General features: G+C 35.4%; 1 protein-coding gene across 21 annotated transcripts in view; it reads left to right on the plus strand.

Annotated features, from left to right (window-relative positions):
* SOX6 (SRY-box transcription factor 6) overlaps window positions 1–23599 on the plus strand; it is a 620530-nt gene that overhangs the window by 141949 nt on the left and 454982 nt on the right. The window contains exon 1 of one of the 21 annotated variants that reach the window (XM_089915117.1): window positions 1–23599. This exon is cut by the window's left edge and continues 14537 nt beyond it; it is cut by the window's right edge and continues 11099 nt beyond it. The exons of the other annotated variants lie outside the window; for them this stretch is intronic. The gene's annotated coding sequence lies outside the window, so the exon portion shown is untranslated. 21 annotated transcript variants of the gene reach the window in all.

The raw sequence follows: 23599 nt of genomic DNA on the forward strand, positions 1-23599 counted from the left end.
GGAACTTAAAGTGTGCCATGGATAGTTCAACTGTATGAATGAAAGAGAATCCACACACTTCAGAAATACCAGTTTGTGTTTACACTTCATAGACAAGTGTAGTAAAGTCTTGAATGTTAACTTAATTATAGCCTGTGGTTAGCAGCTTTAACTGAAATTACATAGTGTAGGAATTATTGGGACAATCTTGCTGTGAAAAGACTACTATACACTCTGCTAGTCTGCTGTAAATTTCAGTTGTGAAAATTCAACTTATAATATGGGGAATGATAGCATGAAAAGTCAGTTTGTGAATAAAATTTATGGAATAGGAATCTCAAATTCTGAACTCTGCCTGGAAGGAAGTAGCTATACCTTGATAAATAAAGGATTAAAGCCATTTTTTGGTACTGTTGGCCATGAGAGGTGTGTGACTTACTTATTTGGATCATTTGGACTTATTCATAGAGGGTCTATGTAGTATTTTTTAGAGGAATAACAAAAAAGAACTTTCTGATACTTGGTCCTTTATCTGTAATCTTTATTGTAAAACTAGCTATCATTTCTCTAATCAGGGTCAATCATTTGTGTCAGCCCTGATACTGTTCCTTTGTTTCAGTAAGCCGTTGATAAATGCCATTATATATTGGACATTTATTGTTATAATTAACAAGAAAAATGAATGCGTGAGATCCTACTTAAAATAGAGGATAGAAATACAATTAAACTTAAATAAAAGAAGTAGAATTGTGTTTGGAGTGGCTGTAATCAAGGCTCTGTGTTTATTTTTGTATCTATTACATTCTCTTTAAATTTTAACTTACATAAGAGAAATGGGAATGGTAGTAAATAATTATTATGATAAATAGCACTAATAATACCCATATGTTTTGCTGACCATTCAGCTGCTAGATAGAATTTTATTCTTTCCATCAGTCTACTGGGGCTGCTGTCAGATTTAGATTATGGACAGGAATGAACATACTTAAGACTTCTCTGTCTTAGCTTTTCGTTATACTAGACTAATGGAAAAAGTGGGCTTCTTTTCGCTGGAAACTGGGGAGAAAAGACTCAGTTGTTCTAGCTTAGACCGTAGACTATACAGGTTGCTAAAGATGACTCCAATTTCTGCCTTTATCATCCTGTGGTATTCTCCCTGTGTCTCTGTGTCTTCACATGTCTGTCTACTTGTAAGGACACCAATTATATCTGATTAGGAGCCCACTCTACTCCAGTATGAACTCATCTTCATTTAATTAATTTTTATCTGTAACTATGGTCAAATAAAGTTGCATTCTGAGGTACTGGGGGTGAGGACTTCATATCTTTTTTTTGGGGGGGGCACAATTCAACCCAACAGTAGGTATTTATGGATTACTTTATCTTTTAAACCTAATACAGCTCTGAGGTACTTTTTAAGCACGTTTCTCCTACTATAGTATTATTCATTCACTAATTTTGCAAATGAAACGTTGATAACTTGGAGTCTTTGGTATATCAAACTAACATTTGTCATGCTGTGTCTAGTTGAGGCCTGTCACCTACTTTGCTCACTTAGTCTCCCAATGCAAGCAATGTGCTCCATGTGCTATTATTATGTTAATTCAAGAAATATTTGTTGAGTACCTTCAGTAGCCTAGAACCGTGATAGGGGCTGTGGGGCACAGCGTGCTAACTAGTGTGCTGTGCAGAGTTTGTGCTTTGGGTTACAAATGTTTCAAGCTATGTATTCCTCTAGGCTTTAGGGTGTCAACAGAGTCTGCAGTGCCTGGAGCATGGGCCAAGGACCTCTAGCCACCATTATCCTTCAGAGCTTCCTCCAGCATGCCATACAGATATTAATATTTTATCTGTGTGCTATGGAGTATAAAAGATGGGGAGCACTTCTGGGTTTACAGAGAAGCATAAATTGTCCCTGCATCAAGGAGATGATAATCTGGCTGGAAACTAAGGTCAATATATGAATGATTTAGAATGGAAGCCAGTGTGTGACAAATGCCCAACATGAGATCAAAGGAGACTTTAAGGGATAGGTTGAATTTGATGTGGGCTATGAAGTCTTGGTAAGTTTTTTATAAGGGATGACTAAACATTTTAGGTGGGAAGTAAGGCATGACTAGACTTACGGGAATGCAGAACAGAAATACAAGGTATTTTCACGAGTGTAGAGTAGGGCATTGTTTTTAAGAGAAGAGATTTTATATAGGAAAGTTATGAAAGACTTAGAAAGATGGCTTGAGGTCATCTACTGCAAATGGCTTAAGGACTGGGATTATGTCTCAAATATTTTTGGTCACCTATAATGCCTAGGGAAGTGCTTGCATGTATTAAGTGTGCCGTAAAAGAATTTTGATTGGCTGATTGAAACTTTAAAACTGGGGAATGGTAAAATCAAAAAAGGAAGGCAAAAATAGCATATTTTAATTTAACTCTAATATGATTAGTGGTTATTTCAATGATCCAGAGGTTGCTTATTAACTGTTGTTTTCATAGTTATTTTAAATATTTTATGGTTCTCTTTCTTATTGTGTGCCTTTGGCTTGTTTAGTTTCGTAATAACAAAAGCTGAATAATCAATAGATCTTGAACTAGTCTGACAACTAAATTATTTTATTGAGGTATGAGGGAAGAGAACAATGACAAATGTTTTAAAAGACTTTTTTTTGTTTGTTTTTCTTGCAGTGGAGGCTGGGTGGACTCACTGACAACTAAAATGCTAACAAAAATGCTAATTATTTCACCTTTTCAACACCAAATTTCTTCATCATTAAAATGAAGGTGTTGAAAAAGATTTCCTGCTTGGGCCCTTCTATATCTAAAATGCTATGATTCTACAACTAATAGACTGTATTGTTACATAGTTCATATTCTTAAAGGGAAAATTGCATACAGATATTATGCTTTGGCTGTTAGCCTACAAGTTGGTATTTTATGTGTATATCATTATATAAAGACAATTTAAAGATAATTTGGAATTTGCAAAATATATAAAAGCAATCAATTAAAAAAGTGTAAAGCGGGCTTCTAAGTTTAACTTTTCAGTTCTTAAAGCCATAACCCTCTTCAGAAGAAATTAAATTTGATTACATTTAAAATCATGTGATTTTAACAGAAATAAATATTTATACAAATTATTTGTACTCTGCACCATTATTGGTATTCATATGTCTTCATTTTTAATCAATAGTTATTTTTTTTCCTATTTCAATAGAACACTGAAGAAATAATTCTTGTAATTTCATCAGCTGTGCGGATGAATTCTCAATAATAACTTTAAGTTTCAACTATGATGAATACTGTTTTTTATCTTACATACTGGACAGCGGGGCTCTATAATAGTTATATACTTATGGAAGCTGGTTCAAAAGTGTAAGTTAGATTGTTATTGTCTAATGTTTAATGTAATATCTAATATAACCTGAACACTAAAAAGCACCCAGGTAAGATGTAAATGAAACTTTAAACATTTGTGGCTACTGCTTTTTCTGTGACTAATTTTTATACATTAAACTACAGTACTTTTCTTTCAAGTATTTTTAATGTTTACTTTATATAGACTATATATAAATATAATCTGGCACCTCAGGCAAATATTTGATGTAGTTTTCTATTAACTCACTCACTCACAAAACATTTCTTGAGTACTTGCTTATGAACCAAGTGCTCTGCTAAATGCTAGGGATACATATCTAAACAGGAAAGACTTCTTTATGTCAAAAAGCTTCATAGGTTAGAGGGGGAGATGAGATAGGTACATAAACAATTATATTACAATACAATAGGCAATGATAAAGGTTTATATAAAGTACTATGAGCAAACAGAAGAAATTAATTTTACAAGAAGAGATGCAAAGGAAATTTCTTATCAAAGAGGTGACTTATAGTCATGTATTGATAGAAAAGTAGGAATTCAAAGAAAGTAAGCCCCATAATGGCTAAATCTTTGTCTTGCTCACTATTCTATCTCTTGTGCCTAGAACAATGCCAGACACAAAATGAGCATTTTAATAATTATTTTTGAATGTTGAATCAATCTGGGGGGATAAGATTTAAAAAGGACATTCCTAGAAGCAGGACCAACATGGGCAAAAGCATAAAGACATGGAAGGTCATGGCATATGTGAAGACTTATGATGTAGTTTATTATGGCTGGAATGAGGGGGTATGAAGAGGACGTGCTAATATCCAGTGACTAAGAGCATGTACTTTGGAGTCAAACAGACCAGAATTTGAATCTTGGCTACATCTTTTGTGACTTTTATGAACATGGGTAAAATGCTAAGCCTCAGTTTTCCTACTTTAAAATATAACTAATAGTATTTATTTATAATGTTACCACACAAATTGCCTGGCAATAGTGCCTGGCAAATGGAAAGCATCAAATAAGTTATTAAACCATTATTACTTTTTTGGGGAAGTGGTAGGTCTGAAGACTGAAAGGACATATATGGTGAAAATCTTGACTTTGTTTCATATTAAGGGGTTTAGACTATCCTGTAGGTGATTGGGACTTATTAAATTTTAGTTTGCAATTGAACTTTAGCCACAACATATATACAAGGCACTTTGGATGAGGGCATTTAATAGCTTATAAACTTTACTTTATCCTTTTCAAAATATTCTGTTACTGTTATGCAATTTCAACATTTTCCATCCTGCTCATATTGCTCAATGATTTGATGCTTACTCCAAATGGGGAATAGACAGCATAAATTTATTAACTTGGTTAAGCAAAATGACTTTTCTTAAGTCTCCTGAGGTTAGGAGGTGGGTGAAATAGCACATAACAAGAAACCAAAAATTTAAAAAAATATAATAAAATAATTCAATTGGATAGATGTTATATATTTATAGAACTAATATAGCAATGACTCAAAATATAACTAGAAGTGGCAAGTGGATGATCCATTGGTTGACAGTTGAAAGTTTATTTCATTTTTATGTCATGTTCCAAGTCAGGCTGACCCAATAAAGTCTTTTAATATACCATAAGTTCTAGAGTTCATCCCTATGTCAAAACCTTCTTGTGTGATGTCTTACATATCATATATTCACAATTATATTTACTGTTCAGTGTTATAATTTGTATTTCAGTTGATATAATCAGTGTTCACACTTTTAAAAACTGTCTTGAAGGGCAAGCAGAGTGGAAAAATAATGAGTGGATATGTTTTGTTAATGAAAAAAAGCTATTTGCTATTGTTAACATTTTCAGGGTGGAAGAGGGCAAGAATATCACCTCTCTCTTATTTCAAATGAAATGAATACTGCTAGTCTGAAAATTTTAATTAGTCTAGCTTTGGCAGAGCAACCTATCTCAAAGAGGTTTCTATAGGGAGAGAATGATTATTTTTAAAGGCCTTGACGTGTCATTTTTGAATCCTGAAGCAGAAATCATGTAGTCCTATAAGCCTTATAATATTACATTATAGCTGGCCATATGGCAGGCCCTCACAAAATACCTATTGAATAAATGGTTTCAATATTTGAATTACGGATGTAAAGTGAAATGTACTGGGCTCTAGAATTCATGGGAGAAGAGTAGTCTGTTAAGAATGGGTAGAAAATAGCTACTACTGAGGCTTTCTAGATCAGTATTTCTCTAAGTATGATTTGAGCACCATTAACTGGATTAACTAACTGGATAAATAACTAGATTAACAATGCAGTTTCTTGATGCCCTTCCCCAAACTGTTGAATTAGAATCTCTAGAAGCCCAGGTATCTTCATTTAAACAAATTCTGGAGAGGATTCTAATCACTGCAAAGATTGAGGACCACTGTACTAGAAAAATAACTTGGTAAAAAGCTGAGATTTTAAAAAAGATAAGGCAAGTATAAAACTAGATTTCTGATTAAGGCAGTTTGTATTACGAGTACATCTAAAATAACTCTGATATTAAAGACTGAACTTTTAAATTCATTTGTTTTAAATTTAAAACTCTTCAGAGTAACAACATGTAAACAGCTAATTTGTACATTATTTCAGTTTGATTTATAAATTACTTTTGTGTCCTTTGGCTTAAAGTGAGAAAATTCCATAAATCTACTTTTGACTATAGTTAACTTGGCATATGCTTTTGAGTTAAAAACTGGAGTTCTGAACTCTTTTAAAGAACTTTTAAAATGGTACTGATGCCTTTTCATTGTTCCTGAGTCACTGGGTGGAGCCCGAATATTTGTCATAAATGATGTTGTGCTAATTAAATATTGTTATTCATCTCTACCAATCAACTGCAGATAACTGTATTTGTGACTTGGTAGGAGTGGAGGGATGGAAAATGAAGGAGGTGACATGAAACTCTATGAAATGAGTGCCAGTTGAATACAGCAAAAGTATTATTAATAAGATTTGGTGGTAATTATTTTGCCAGGGGACTTCTGGGGAAAATCCCTAAACAGCACTATTTCCTTGTTTCTGAATATAATATGGTTTTATTTTCCCTCCTTTTTATGATCCCACACCTTATTTCTTATAGAGAACTTAATGGTTACTAGAATGTAGGAAATGCTTGATACTAACTGGGGAGGACCATTTATATTTTTAAGAGGAAAAAATATGGAATGCCTTATATAACTCAGCAGACTGTAAGAAATTGGGAGTTATCTATGATGAATACTTCACATGAAATCTGAGCCATAGTGAGCCAAGTAAAACACTAGGAATTTAGTAATTTTAAGTCAACAATAATAACTAACATTAATATGCTTCCTAGTGAAAAATGTGCATTCTTTTTTATAATCTCTTGTTCCATTTTGCTCTTCTTCATGTTTTCTTCATCTAATTTATAAATTTGAATATTTGCACTTTTTTTTTTTACCTTTTATCTTCTTTTTTTAACTATAGTTTAGAATAAAATTCCAAAAGGGCATTGGGATTTTGCCTAGTTATTATGAGATGACTTGAACTTTTATTTAAAAAATTTTCCAGCTGTATAAATTGCTTATTTTAGAAATCTGTCTGGTTTGATTTATGGCAATTATCAACATCAATGTAGTGTCTATTATGTGCCGGTTACTGTTGGAGAAAATGAAGATGTAACAGTGAATAAAACAAAATCCCTCCTCTTATTAAGTTTATATTCTAGTGGTATTGGTGGGGAATATACTCCAAAGTAAAAATAAGCAAATAATATGTAGTATGTCAGAAGGTGATAAACGCTATGAAGAGACATCAGACAGGATAAGAAGATAGGGAGTGCTGAGGTGGGGAATTTGCTGTTTTATCATGTAAAATACTATAAGGCTTCATAGATAAGGTGATCAGAAGTAAGTGAAGGAGAAAATAATGCAGATATATAGGAGAAGAGAATTCTATGAAGTGAGAACTTGTGTCCTGATTTAGAGGAGTAAACTTGATGAATTCAAGGAATAGTAGTAAGGAGGCCAGTGTAGCTGTCTGGTGTGATTGATGAGATGGTGAAGGATTTAAGTCACTGCAAAGGCTTTGTTTTTACCCTGAGGAAGATGGGAAACCGTTGGAGGTTTCTCAGCCAAAAAGTGATATAATCTGACTTTCATTTTAAAAGATTTTAATCTGGCTGCTGTGTTGAGTATAGACTATATCAGGGAGACTAGTTAGGAGGTGTTTGCAGTAATCCAAGTAAAAGATGATGGCATCTTGGATGAATGAATGAACAACTAAATAAACAGTGATTGTATGTGATTCTGAACAAATGTAGTTAAAATTGACCTAGTTAGGTAAGTTTTCCCTGAAGAAGATTGAGCTACGATTTTTTTTTTAATTCAGTTTTTTTTGGCTGCATTGGGTCTTCGTTGCTGTGCACGGGCTTTCTCTAGTTGCAGCGAGTGGGGGCTACTCTTTGTTGTGGTGCGCAGGCTTCTCATAGCAGTGGCTTCTGTTGTTGCAGAGCATGGGCTCTAGGTGCGTGGGCTTCAGTAGTGGCAGAATGCGGGCTCAGTAGCTGCAGCATGCGGGCCCTAGAGTGCGCGGGCTTCAGTAGTTGTGGTGCATGGGCTCAGTAGTTGCAGCATGTGGGCTCTCGGGTGTACCGGCTTCAGTAGTTGTGGCACGTGGGCTCAGTAGTCATGGCTCGCGGGCTCCAGAGTGCAGGAGTGCAGGCTCAGTAGTTGCGGCACACAGGCTTAGTTGCTCCGTGGCATGTGGGATCTTCCTGGACCAGGGATCGAACCTGTGGCCCCTGCACTGGCAGGTGGATTCTTAACCACTGAGCCACCAGAGAAGTCCCTGAGCTAAGATTTTAAAGAATAATAGATAATGATAAAATAAAAGGGATGGACAGCAAAGGAAGCCATAAACCAAACAAAAGACAACTTACAGAATGGGAGAACATATTTGCAAACAATGCAACTGACAAGGGATTAATCTCCAAAATATACAAACAGCTCATACAGCTGGATATCAAAAAACCAAATAAACCCAATCAAAAAATGGGCAGAAGATCTAAATAGACATTTCTCCAAAGAAGACATACAGATAGCCAAAAGGCACATGAAAATGCTCAACATTGCTGATTATTAGAGAAATGCAAATCAAAACTGCAATGAGGTATCACCTCACACCAGTCAGAATGGCCAACATCAAAAAGTCTACAAATAATAAAGGTTGGAGAGGGTGTGGAGAAAAAGGAACCCTCCAACACTGTTGGTGGAAATGTGAATTGGTACAACCACTATGGAGAACATAATGGAGGTTCCTTAAAAAACTAAAAATAGAGCTATCATATGATCTTGCAATCCCACTCCTGGGCATATATCTGGAGAAAAATATAATTCAAAAAGATACATGCACCACAGTGTTCATTGCAGCACTATTTACAATAGCCAAGACATGGAAGCAACCTAAGTGTCCAGTTGACAGATGAATGGATAAAGAAGATGTGGCATACACACACACACACACACACACACACACACACACACACTCACAATGGAATATTACTCAGCCATAAAAAAGAATGAAATAATGCCATTTACAGCAACATGGATGGGCCTAGAGATGATCATACTAAGTGAATTAAGCCAGACAGAGAAAGACAAATATCACATGATATCATTTATATGTGGAATCTAAAAAAATGATACAAATGAACTTACTTACAAAACAGAAATAGGGGCTTCCCTGGTGGCGCAGTGGTTGAGAATCTGCCTGCCAATGCAGGGGACACGGGCTTGAGCCCTGGTCTGGGAGGATCCCACATGCCACGGAGCAACTAGCCCCGTGAGCCACAATTACTGAGCCTGCGCATCTGGGGCCTGTGCTCTGCAGCAAGAGAGGCCGCGACAGTGAGAGGCCCGTGCACCGCGATGAGGAGTGGCCCCCACTTGCTGCAACTAGAGAAAGCCCACGCACAGAAACGAAGAGCCAACACAGCCATAAATAAATAAATAAATAAATAATTTAAAAAGGCAAAATTCCTTTAAAACAAAACAAAACAAAACAAAAAAACAAATAAACTCACAGACATAGAAAACAAATTTATGGTTACCAAAGCGGAAGGGAGGACAATGGAAGAGAATGTTAAAAAAGAACATATATATTTATATATATGTGTAACTGAATCACTTTGCTGTATACCTGAAGCTAACACAACATTGTAAATCAACTATATTTCAATAAAAATTTAAAAAAATAAATAAAAGGGCTGGGTTTGGGGGGGATGAAGTAAAATATTTTAGTCAAAGGAAAGAGCATATGCAAAGGTCAGGTGGTTGGAGGGTGCATGTTGTATTCCAGGAACTGGAAGATTGCCTGTGAGGCCAGAGCTGAGAGAGCTAACATTTATATGCAAATTATTTTATTTCTCAAAATAGTCTTAAGTAGTTTTATTGTTTCCATTTTACAGTTGAGGAAATTGGAGCTTAGAGAAGTGAAGTGACTTGCCCAGGATCAGATTACTAAGAAACAGCAGAGTTTATTTATTACAGTCTCTCTCCCCATCCCCATTACCACTCCCACCAGAATATAGGTTGAGTGAGGGCAGAAACTTTAATTTGTTTGAAGCTGTATGCTCAACAACTAGAACAGTGCCTGGCACTTGGTAGATGCTCAGTAAATACTTGCTGAATGAATGAATGAGAGAATGAATTAGAATCAAAGTGCGTCTAACTCCAAAGTCCACGTTCTTAACCACATCCTGTATACTCAGATGCAAATTAGAGCTCAGATTGTTTCTTAGAGAAGGTTTTGATAAGGGACCAAGCCTTTAGCCAGTGCAGTTCGAGGGGGTGGGAAGGGGGGATGAAGAAAAAACATTATGGAAGGGGAAATAGAGCTCAGAAAGAACAGACTAAGTGGTTAAAATTTTTTTGCTATGAACTAGAATAGGTAAAAAGAGAGGAGAAAAAGAAGGCTCTGACTCTAAAACTGGCTGGTTAACTTCCACAGCAGCTTTCACTACATCCTGGGCCTGGAAATTTTCTTGCATTGCATATTGCCTTGACTTAGCAAGTGTGTTTCCTGGGAAACAGAATACAGTCAGTATGCCCCACGTCTTCTTTTCTAGCTTTGTCCTGAGCTTTTGTTCTGACTGTTTAACTCTATATAACTGCTTTCAAGGATCTTGTTTCTAGTTGTTTGCTTTCATTCATTCATTTACTCAATATTTATTGAGAGTGATGAGATGCTATTTTATATAGGGTTGTCAGAGAAGGCTTCTCTGATGTGGAGACATTTGATCAGAAACCTAAATAAGGTGAGGGAGCAAGCTATGCAAATTATTGGGGGAAGAACTTTCAGGCAGAGGGAAAAAATGTGCAGAAAGGCCTTTAAGTGGGAGGTACTTGACTGTTCAAAGAAAAGTTGCTACCAATAGTGTGACTAGATCCAAGTGAGTGAGTAAAAGGGAAGTTGGAGATAATACTAGGGAGATTGTTGGTGGCCTCTAGACCATGGTGAAGATTCTGGCTTTTATCTAAGTGAAACGGAAAGCCATTGGAGGGTTTAAAAGAGAAGCAAGATGATTTCCATTGTTAAAAGAATCCCTCTGCTATGAGAATAGGCTAGAAAAGCAGGTATGGAAGCAGAGATACTAGTTAGGAGACTAGTACAAAGGTGTTCAGATGAGAGATGGTAATGGCTTGGATTAGAGTGGTAGCAGCAGAAAATGATACATGCTATGAATGAGTAACTTAGAAAAAAGAGCCTTCCCGGGGAAGATGTAGCCTTTCTTGGTAGCATGGCTTGGGGAGTTGGTGGAACCTTTCATCTTAGGTGCCTTTCCCTTAGAGAGTTAAACCCTATGCCAGGGTACATGTAGTATTAGTTGTCATTTGAGAGGCTGATTGTTTCAATGTACCTGGGTTTGTTTTAATGGCTGATACCAGCTGCAAGAAAAGTGACAAAATACTTGATGTTTTTCATATGTGCCTATTTCAATAACTCAGCAATATCATGAAATGGCCTGGTGTGGAGGATGAGGCAAGTCTAGGGACTGCTGCCAAGTCCTGCATGGCAGCAACATGGAAGTAGTTTAGTCAGTTTCAGTAAAAGTTTGAAATCTACTGTATTAGAGGCACGTGCAGAAGCTGTGTTAATTGCTAGCTTATTTTCCATATGGTTCTGTTTTAATGAAGCATATTTGATGCAGATGGTTGGAAAGTAAGTTGGATAATGTCTAAACTGGTCTAACTAATTCCCACAGTGCTTCCACTCCAATAACTTAACAGCGCCTTTGCAAAGTTTCTTCACTTACAGCTTTTTTTTTTTTAGTTGAAATGTGACCTAAGATAACTGAAAACTATTCTTCTTTCTTTAAACTTGACTCCTGAAAACAACAGGAACAGTCATTTCCCCCATCATTCCAGGTCAAAACCACACTCCAACTTGGTTTCTTTAGTATTATGGGGTTCTCTTCATCATTATTATGGCTTTCTAATATATTTAGTTGAGGAATTGGGCATCATGAAGGATCATATATAGGAACTGAAGTGATTTTACCAAACGCTGAAGTTAGCTTTGTTAACAGGACAGTACTTTGACCTCTTCAGGGATATGAAATAAAACAGCCTAGAATATTAATAACTATCTCTTGTTTATACATTCTCTATATCTTATGTAATTAAATTAGACTTGCTAGATAGATATTAATGTTAAGTTAGAAATGAAATTAAGGATAAATTGTCCAGCAATATTGCAAAAATCAAAAATCTTTCCATTTCCTTTTTTTCCTTCTATGAGACTGGAATACCAACATATATTCATTGTATTTTTCTTAAATCTTTATCAAGAGTTCAGATATGTTATCTTACTTAAAAATAATATGCTGATTTCCTCTAAATATTTTATTTTGGTGTACTTGTTGCTAAATGTGTACATTTGTCTTCATATTTGCTCAAGGATATAGATAATGTCCTTGTTAGACTTGAGGTTGAGTTCTGCAGAGCAAAAAGGGAGACATGGTTCATGGGTTTGTATCCATTTTGCTGTGTTTTTTTTTTTTCTCACATTGTCACTAAAATATTCTCTTTGTTATCTGAATAGGACATCTGCTGACTAGCCTGACCCTCTTCACCTGATTGTGTGAAAAGTCTTGGTTAAATCTGCTAGGCCTTGGAGGCCCAGGAATCTGCTAAGTGCTTTTGTGCTTGAAAGACACACTGTCCTTGGTCTGTTTTGTCTTTTTCATTTATGGACACCTTTGATAAATAACCATGATGTAGGTATAGGATAAGCCAGACATGCAGTCTTCTGAGCAGTCATTGACCCGAAGGACTAATTACCTCTTAATAAGCACTGGACTTTTTCTCATATTCTGGAGAGGTTCAAAAATGCAATACAAAAATTAATTTTTCACCCAACTTAGTTATATTAATACAGGGAGTCCTAACACTGAAGAGAGATAATTAAAAAAAAAAAACTAGTTTGTCAGAAATCTTCTAGAATCACAATCTTGCTTTTATCTACCTCCTTTCCCCAGTTGTCTTTCACTAGATGAGGTTAACAGTAGACTAGACAGTTCTGCCAAGATGTACTTGCATATATCTGGGGAGTTGCATTGAACATACCCCTTTGCCACAGAAACAATTCATCTTTAGATGTCAACTTCAGTGTTGAAATTTTATGAGAATGGAAAGGAATACACATTTTCATTTATTTTAGACTTCCCTTTGGAAAATGTAGTTTGCTGCTGCTGTTTCAAGTGGAAGGGTTTACAAAGTTTTTCTCAAATACTCATGGAAAGCAAATGCAATCCTGAATTAGACTAAAATAAAAAAAAGCCTTCCTTTAAAAATTTTAATAATTGTAGCATATCAGTCTTAGTCATTTTTTTTACCTTTTCCTCAATTTATATTCACCATGGGGTAAAAGAATTAATTTCTTCTTTTTTCCTCCCTCCCTCCCTTCCTTCCTTCCAAAATTCTTTTATCTTTTTTTGTTGTTGTTGTTGTTTGAGCATGGTTTAACTTTTCACTAGAGCAAGAGCCTAAAAACATCAGAGTAAGAAGAGAACAATTACCTTTGTGACAACTGTCAATTATTCAAGATAGAATATGTTATTTCCCAAATCATGTTTAAAAACAATTGGAGAATTACTCTTGAGTTTGATTCACCTTGAGAAATCTCAGAAAAAATTTAGAGATCCATTCTGTCACTTTTTTTCTCTAATGTAAAAATGCTTCTCAAACCAAAAGAGAATATCTCTTTGGGATACTCTCTGCCTTTGAACTATGTGAAAACCACTTACAAGATTTGGGGGAGCCCGATGTTGAATTAGGCAGCTAGAGATCAGCTATTACTATGGTACTGATAGTAAGTCTGGGAGAGGGTCTGGAAATGAGGTTTAAAATATCAGATTGCCCCAAGTAGCAGTTTAATAACAAGAAAAATTCAACTATTGCTTTTTTCATCATTATTGTGTAGATGTTAGTTACTTGGGAAGGTTTTTTAAAATTTTCTTTTCAGAGAAACAGTACTCTTATTCTAGAGATAAAGCAAGATATTTAGTTAGGCTTTGAGTTAGGCTTTAGGCTTTAATTAGGCTTTACAATTTTTTATTTTAAAAATTTCTCACTATGGTTTTCAGGTCTAATTCTTGAACCTTGTCTCTTTTGGTCTTGACTTTGTTTTCAGAGAAATAGCAGAGCTAAGCTTTTCATTTAATTGTAATAAAATACTGCCCTAAAGAAGAACGAAATATGACTTTTTTTACTGGTTTATATAGAAAAGCATATAACTGTAATAATATTTTAACTATAGTTTGTATAGACGATACTCATTTAAACTCTATGCAAATCTTTGTTACTTCAGGGCAAATAAGCTGCAAAACCATAATGTGTGGTGTGGTGAGCACACACCATAAATTTGATAATCATACTTTTGAATTCATCCTATTTTATATAGGAGATTGCCATAGCATTATGAATAGTAATGTGCAAATGACGTGAAAAAAATGTTGCCACACTCTTGAATGTTTAGTGATTTTAATGCTACTGTATTATTTCACTCTGTGCCAAGTTGCATTGAATGAAAAGTGGAGATATTAAAGTAGCAGAAATTTTACATTGGCTTTAATGTGTGAAGTTTCTATAATTCCCCATGAATCTGGAATGTTAATATAAATACTCCTTTTGTGGGGTGGCAGGAAACATGCTGTCCAGACTACACATGTTACCCAGCTAGGCCTGCCTCTACTGTTTAGAGAAATAGAAGTGGGAGGCTGTCTTAAGTGAAAGTGAAAAAAGGCATTTGTTTAGCTGCATGGCAACACAAATATTTCACTTAGTGAGGACTGACAATGCATCTCATTATGTGAGCGGGTGCCAGCTTGTAAAATATTTCTGTTTAACTTTCCATATTAGTTGAAGGTGCCTGGACTTAACTCTTTGAAGCCTGGCATCCAGGTCTCCTTCTTCCCTAACCTGCAATACACGCTTTTTGTCTACCAGTGTTTGTTTTTTTATCCTAAAGTAATAGATGAGAGAGAGCCAAGGATATGTGGCCCACTGAATGCTATTAGGAATATGTGAGGAAGCCTGCCAGATTCAAGTCAGCTTCAGGCAAGACTTTTGATGCACTTTTCTTAACACTAATTGTTATATTCTGCCTTGATGGTGGAAACATTCGTTAGTGTTTGGTTTAAGTTTACAGTTACCCTGTGGTGCTACCATTGCCTGAGTAGCAGTTCCAGGTTCTCAAGATCATAATTCTTGATCTTAAATTCTCCAGTCTCCTCTTACGGTGCATTTGGATCCTAAGCTATTTTTGCTTCTTATTGTGTTAGAAAGCAGAGGAAAATAAATTAATGATAACTACCACATCACTTGTTTAGAATTATTTATTTTGTGGATTTTGATTTGAAGGAGGTAGAGAAATACTTTCTACTTCAGGAGTATTTGAAATCAAATCTCTTTTGTTCTCATTGGCATGATCCCTATCTTTTGGGCATCAGTTTTAATAGCTTTACTAGGATATGATGGTGTAAGGGGAGGGCAAAATACATTTTTAGATATCTGTGACTGTAACATACAAATGAAAGATTCTCAGCATTTACAAGCATAGAAGGATGTGCAAGGACCAACTGGATGAATATTCCAGGAAATGCACATTTTTTTTTCATAATTTCATCATACGTTTTAAAGCTGTGGCATCAGGAATTTCAGTTTGTTTAGAGAACATTTCAAAATGTTTTACCCAGTGAGTGAGTGCTTATTGCAGAATAAAGTAAGAGAAATAATTTATAATGGGAAAAGCACTTAAAAATTATATAAACCAAGAGAATTAAAAGTAGAGGTCACTTTGAATTAAAAAATTGAAAACACATTCAAATTTTTGGCAATTTCTTTGTACTAGTATCTGCATAAGCTTAGGGGATTATGCTTTGTGGGTATACTTATGTCTATCTTATAAAAGTGGTTGGGGCATTTAAATTTTTAAAAATAAGAAATATATTCAGATATGAGAATTAGAAGTGTTTTCTAAAACAGAATCTTTTTTTTTTCCTCCAAATTAAGTTGCTGAAAATTTGTAGTAAAATATTTTCCTCATCCTTCTTCCTTCTACTGTATTTCTGGTCTTCTGGTTCTTATCCTATTCCACCTCTCTCTATTTTTAGTGTAGACTTTAGTCCTCTTGGAGAAGAGAATCCTTTTAAATCCCCCAAACTGTGGCATCATCTGTTAGGCAGAAGCCTGAACTGGCTGGCGATTGTAAATGCCTGCCAAGGATCTTTCTGACCTCTTTCCTACTTACTACCTCCATAGTAGTTGTGGATATTTGCTGAATTAGTCACATTCTAGCCCTGTGTCTGGGTCTTTCAGATAGGGAACACAATATGCCACTGGTGATGGGATGGGCCAGGAGTGTGGATGTGCTAGGAAGCAATGCATACATCCTGGATGGAACCCAAAGTAAATATTTTGCCATTAGCTTTCTCATCAATTAGTCATTGTTAGCCTCAAAGAGCCAATATGTAGATTTTTTTAAAAGCACATTTGGATTTTTCAGTTCTGTGTCTTATTACTTAGCTCCTTCTCATCAAAAGCAGCTCACTTCCTCTCTTCAAGGAGAACAATGCTTCAGCTTTCCCAGCAAGTCTTGCTTTATTTAGAGTAGGTGATTTGGTCCAGTATCAAGAACACCATATGGGTCATCAAATTTACATAAGTGGTTCTGACGCTTCATTCTATGGTTCAGAGTGAGAGGCAGAAGGCATTGTTTCTATAACATCTTTGTCTCTGTGTCTCCCACCCTGCCCATCCACTTACTAGCTCAGATTTAGAGTACTTGGTTAGTGGCTCTCTGGGACCCTACTGTTCTGTCACGAATTCCATAGCCCCCAAAGAAAAAAAAAACCTCTGGTTCCTTGTCACTTGCAGTGCTTGGCAGATAGATAATAAGCATACAATAAATATTTATTGAATGAGTAATTGAGAAGATCAGTGAGAATGTAGAAATTTTGACAAGAGAAGAAGGGTATAAAGTGCTTGAAAGATGCAGTTGGGAATGATTTGGTGTTGTGGACTTGAAGCTCAAATTCTGGGTTTAACTGGAAACATGTAGAAATGAGGGGTCCATAATTTGAAAAATTTTGGACATATTTTTACTTTTCTAGCTGGACAAATTAGCCATCAGTTGTTTCCAAGAATTGTCAGGTAGCATTCAGGTTTCCAAATTTGATATTTTGGAAGGCAATGAGATCCTCTAAAATGTCATGCTTGGAAAACTGCCTAGGATGCTGAATAAATAATTTTTATAGTACCAGAGAGATTAGAAGATATCTTGGAAAATTCTCTACCTACCTGTAGTTTTATACTTCCTTTGCTAAGGAATAATGCTAGAAACATAAGGCTGACCGGTGGGAAAAGTTGGCATGTCAGTCTACAGGAAGCTTGGTAAGAGTCTCTTTTTCTGGACATACATTTTCTTTCTATTAAAGCCTGCTTATGAATTCTAGTCTGCACTTGGTTCTAAATGTGAAGGTGGATTTTTCAAGCTGACCACATTACACATGACAGAGTGTCTCTAGTTCTGCTTTAACTAACTATTGTGCTAACAACTTAATGGAGGAAGTTTGTGATCATGTTCACTGCAGGAAGAGGTAGGCAAGTGGAGTGAGTATGTATTCTTTAAATAGCTACATATTGGGGAAAATCCCTTGGGAAGTCACATGTGCTAAACTTTATATTTAAAATCAAGGGACTATCCCAAAATCCCATTTGTATTCCTCAAGCCTTTACTCTTTTAACTCAGGAATTTATATTGTCAGGAGACATTATTTTTTCCTAGGTTCTCTTTACTATTATTTTGCCCAATGCCATGCCATTTATATTGCCAGATAATCTTGAGGTTTGCTGGTATCCCTCATGATCAATCATTTATTCTGCCTGTGTAGTTAATGGTGCATTTGTGCAAATGGTATGTATTTTATTTGCTGGCCACAAGATAACAAAGGCCCAATTGTTTTTTATGGTGGAGAGATAAAGATTTTACTTGCCCAATTAGGAAGGTAATTTACAAGTCTGGCCTCTCAAATATTAAAATGTACTTCCTATTAGGTGTGGGAGGCTCACTTCATATTTTATTGCTCATTTGCTAAAAAGTAAATAATAAGAAATTGAGCATGTATCTTGGGTATCTTTGGCATATAATGCCTGACACAGATAGTACATGAAGAGTCTCATTCTCTTTACATTGTGAACATGATGACTGCCAAAGTATTCTAGCATGCATTATTTATAACTCTCAAGATCTTTTAATTTTAATAATACAATGTATTAAAAAGGTAGGTTATTAAAAGATAGCTTGTATGAATAGGATATCTTCATCTAAAATTATCTGGATACTTTTGGACTGATCGGTATAGAAGCAGTTTGTATTTTTCTGTATGAAATTTATATTTCATATATATTTTTTGTATGAATATTATATTTCATACCATTCCCTCTATGTGAAATATTTCTAACAAACATACTTACCTGTAGGATTTCTTTCCATCTTTTAAGGCCCCATTCCTGTAGTCTTCTCTGATCTCACTTCATTTGAACTCCCATAGTATTTTGCATTTCTCTTTTTGTACTTTTCACAATTTGTCATTTTAGTAGTTTCTGTGGACAGTCCTTAGCTTCTGATCAAAAGTGGTTGTAAAGCAATTATACTCCAATAAAGAGGTAAGAAAAAAAAAGTGGGTTTTTAGGGTAAGGATATGAAGTCAAATCCATCTTAAATAACTTACATGACCATATAGTACCTACTATTCAATAAGCACTCAGTATGTAATTATTGAGTTAATTAAAAATTCTCAAAATCTCCACACTCTCAATCCTTTTCATAAATTACTTAATATGCATTGCTCTTCTTACATTTAGCTTCTCTTATATGTGTTGATTCCTTTTACTGCTTCCATGTTATCCTGAGAGTTAGGGAAGAAGTAGTTTCTTGACTTTGCAAATGAGCTGAATAAAACATTAAAAAATGTGAAGTTAGTTATTTATTGTCAGACCCTGAGCAAACCCTGGAGCATGTGATGGGGTAGGGAAAGAACTGACGCGTCACCCTCACCATTGCTGCCCATGTTTCTTCTGTCCCACTTTGGAGTGGGGACTATGTCATGTTTCTTTGTATCATCGCCAGTACAGTAGTTTGCTCATAATCTGTGATCTAAACATATGCATAAAATGAATGTGTGAATGAATTTGACTTCAATGAATATTGCCTTTGATGCTTCAGCCACTCTTTGCCCTTCCATTCTCTCCAGGCTTTCTGTGCATTTATGCTTTCCTTCCGTTTTCTCATATAAAATCCTTCTTTCATGAAAGCATTCGATGATAAAATTCAACCCAAGATACAAATGGACAATAATAGTTTAATATGCTGTTCTTTTGTAGCATTTGCATTTTAAAATGTAGACATCTTTTCAAATAAAAATTACAATAAATGAGTTAAGTTATATGGGACCTATGTTTAAAATAAAGGTGTTTGTTTACTTGACCTCATAAAGAAACATGTTTATACCTGGGCTCCAAAGCAGTGTTTGTAGTGCTTGGGGACCCATGAATAGAAATTTTTAGAGACAGTAGCTGAAGATAGGCCTCTATAAATCTTTGCAAGTGTTCTAAGAATTTAAACTTAACAATAGCTAAGGATAGAAAAAAGGATAGGAAGAGTACTTTGGGATAGGTGGCTCTGAAGTGAGGGAATGGAACTAAAGTTATCAAAAGAAAAATTTTTTTTCTCACTTGTCTTAAGAATGGCTAGAATCATAGTTTTTGTTCCTTTTTTGGGACTGCTAGAAACAATTCAAAGAAATCTTGGCTGTGCAACTACTATTACAATGAAGAGTTTGCAGTTTTAAATTTTTTTCCCTGAAGTTACCTCCCTGTAATAATTATTAGAAAAAGAAACTCATGAATTATAGATAGACTGTTTACTGCATTCCCTGTCCAGCATTTTTTTTTCCTGATAAAATCACTCTTATTTTCTTTTAGGGAACAACTTTATTTCACTTTTGGTAAATATGGTTGGGGTAAAGCTGCCATTACCTTCCCAAGTCATAGGGAGCGGGCATTCCATATGCCTGACCACAGCGATTTGTTCAGAAATAAGCATGTTAGCCAAGCCACGCCAGTGAGACTTAATCTGGGGTCTTTTCTGGAATTACTGGGAAGCAACCAGAGTCATTTTACTGTGATTGCTAACTTGGGGTTTCTGATAGTCATCTTTGCCCTTGAAGGGGGAGAACCTGCCTGAAAAATGGAGACCAACTCCTAATTACATCATCATAGCACTGAATCCAGCTGTGTCAGAAGCCAGGACTCTCAGGTAGAGCCAATAAATTATTTTGGTGTCGCTAGTTCGAGTTGGTTTTTATCACTTACAACTAAAAGTGTTCTAACAAATAAAACCAGAATTGCACAACTGACACACAACTCATATGTTAGACAGATATATGTGATTTGGAGAAATATTTTGATATCCATAGTCTCATCCAATATGTGCAATTTATTTATTTCACTTTAACTTCCATGAGTGTGAACGAGCATGGGTGATATGATGAAAGTCGTTTAAACACGAATAGTTTGTACTGAAATAATTTTAGTATTGTCAAAGAATAAAGTGCAAATGAAATGGTATAGCTAGATAAGTTCCAGACTTTAAGTTTATATTGTTTTGAAAATAGAATACATTTATGGATTTTTTATAGGCTAAAAAGTAGTTTTGCTTTTTCCTAAATAAAGGAAGTTGAAATTTGTTTATATTTTAAATATTCACTTGTCTATTGCAGTTAGATGCAGAACTTGGGCAGGAGTTGGAGCGAGTACTTTACCTATGCTCTGAAGAAATATCCTCTGCTTGTTACATTTTCATATGTTAACCCTATTCCTTAATATATAATTCTATTTAAGATCAACTTTAATGGATTTACTCCAAATTAGAGATCTTCTCACTTGTTTGGAAATCACAAAACAGAAATGGATATTGTACAAATGTTGCTGTTTTCTTAGAAAAAAATAATCTGAATTTGGAAGAAAATTTATCCTCCAAATATAGTTATGCGAATTCTATTTGGCTTTGGTAAATCACATTTAAATGGGCAACGTTTTAAATTTATATTTGTTACATAGCCTTTTAGGAGGTCTCCACTTTACCTGTCTTTCACATTGTTTGAAATATGTATGTAAAGAGTAGTTTGATATTTGATCATCTCTCTTAGAAACATGCTGGACCATTTTATAGTATGATTTTATTCCTTAGGAAAAAAAAAACCCATTAAAATAAGATTCTTGGTCTTTTTTCCCCCCTGCCACTCAAGGATGCATATTCGCAATCAAATTTGGTCTTTCTACCTGACAAAACTTAAGTGCCAAGGTCTTAATTTGGCACTGTTTTCTCCCTAATTCTTATAGATTACAGATGTGTCCCTCAGATTTAAAAGCCTCAGATCTAAGTCCCTTGGGTATTGATTTTCTCATTAGGAAATTATCATGTTCAGAAGTTAGGATGCTAACTAGTTCATGAGAGTAAGGCCTTCATTAGAACCATTTTAAGATCAAGTCAAAGTTGTAGAAGCTTTAACCTTTAAGAGTTTTTGCTGACAGTAGCATATTTGGAATGGCATGTGCACTTAGTTATATGAGTGGATTTCTCAGAGGTAGTGGATTTTGAAGTTTTATTATCTGTCATTATGTAGGATTTCCCCTTTCCTCTAATGACCTCCAAGCTTGCAACCCATACCAAATAAAATTTAAAATGGATAAAATTTCCAGGAAGATCCTGTTTCTAATAGCCATTCCTTTTTTCTTATTATAAACTTTCTATATGGTGATCTCTCTTTCTTTTCAGTCACTCATTGTCTATTTATTTCCCCTACCCAAACCTGCTCACAGGATAGTATACTGTAGTGGTCACGTACACCTTCATTATTATTATTTGGTTAAATTTAAAAATCACGTTTATGTTAAAACAACAAGGATAAAAGGTAAGGTCTCATACACAATTACAATTTGTCATCTGTTTTTATTTGTATCTGCTTATTTTCAGTCCTCATCCATATTAAGAAAATAATTTAACATAACTGTAATCAGAGCATAGATGTCATTCTGTGTTCTTTGTTTTTCATTTAATGTTATATAATAAACGATTTCCCACCACAGAGAGCTTACCACGACCCATACAGACACTTAGGGAAGCCCTGGTGTGTCTTACCTTCTTTGTGTAAGAACTGCCATTAGTCTTCCTCCTGGTCTTGAGATACTGCATTCAAAGTTAGCCTGAAGCTCTTACTGAGGGAAGGCATCCTTTCTGTCTTTTGTGGGAATGCATCATAACATCTCACCAATAACTATGAAGTTTTCTGTAGGTTTCTGCTGCATCTCTGGCATCTACTGAGATGTTTGTAGAATTTTTCTTCTTTAATCTGTGAATATGTGGTGTTATTGGCAGATTTTCTGAACCATCTAGCATTATGAGGATTAAAACCTACTTATTCTTGGGCTTCTCTGGTGGTGCAGTGGTTGAGAGTACGCCTGCCGATGCAGGGGACACGGGTTCGTGCCCCGGTCTGAGAGGATCCCACATGCCGCGGAGTGGCTGGGCCCGTGAGCCATGGTCGCTGAGCTTGCGCGTCCGGAGCCTGCGCGTCCGGAGAGGCCACAACAGTGAGAGGTCCGCGAACCACAAAAACAAAAAAAACCCCTACTTATTCTTGATGGATTTTCATTTACAGTATAGATTAATATTTAATGGAGTCTTTCATTTGTGTTCACAAACAAGATGTCTTTAATTTTCCCCTTTTTATAATATCTTTATTTTGTTTGGGAACCAGGGATATTCTGGCTTTATAAAATGAGTTGGACGTCATATACATCTTCATGTGAAATGAAATCATGGTGTTGCCTCCCCTAGAGGCATTTAAGTTTAAATTCTAACTAGGAGGAAAAATATTTTTATCCTTAAAATATTTTGAAACATCAGCCTAAGATAGCTGTTTTTTGGCGGGGAGGGTTTTTAGCTGTTTATGTCCCTAATGCCCTTTAAAAGGCAAAGTGATAGAGCTTCTCTTTCAGGCTCCACAATTACCCATTGGTTGCATTAAGCCATTAATGACATTATTCTTCCTCCAGGTTTCTCCTTGGCATTAATTTTAGTAAGATTTTTATCTCTATAAAAAAGTCTGAGAAGTTAGGTGTGGCTCCACACATAATTTGAGCTACGTTTCATCTCATTTTATCCTATAAAAATAGTTCAACCAAATGTTAGAAACTCTTAAGTTTGGGCTTCATGAATATCTGGTATGACTACCGATGCAATTTCTTACAACAGAGGTGCTTACTTTCTTCTGTCCGTAACTATTCTTCTAAATGTATCACAATTTAATTAAACACAGAGCTTTTGAGCACCTACTGTGTACCAAGTACTAGATATTCAAAGATCGTGCTCTTAAGGAGTTCGAGCTTTGCTTTTTCATCCTTGTTCTCTAAGGCCCTTTCCTTTTCTGATATCCAGGTGCTTTTGTTTCTCTTTCTTTTTGTCTTTCTGTCAAAGCAAAGAGACTTTAAAAGGAACTTTTGAGTTAAACTGAAGCTACTTCTATTGAGAAGGATTAGTACAGCTCTCTGAACTTGGGCCTATTGTTTATTTAGAACCCAGTGTTAATGAGAGCACAGTGCTTGTCTTGATTCTTATATGGGCTTATTAGCTTTGC

This window comes from Delphinapterus leucas, chromosome 7 (assembly GCF_059928025.1).
Source record: "Delphinapterus leucas isolate spDelLeu-1000000601 "Yukka" chromosome 7, BTC_Dleu_Yukka2, whole genome shotgun sequence".
Lineage (NCBI taxonomy): Eukaryota > Metazoa > Chordata > Mammalia > Artiodactyla > Monodontidae > Delphinapterus > Delphinapterus leucas.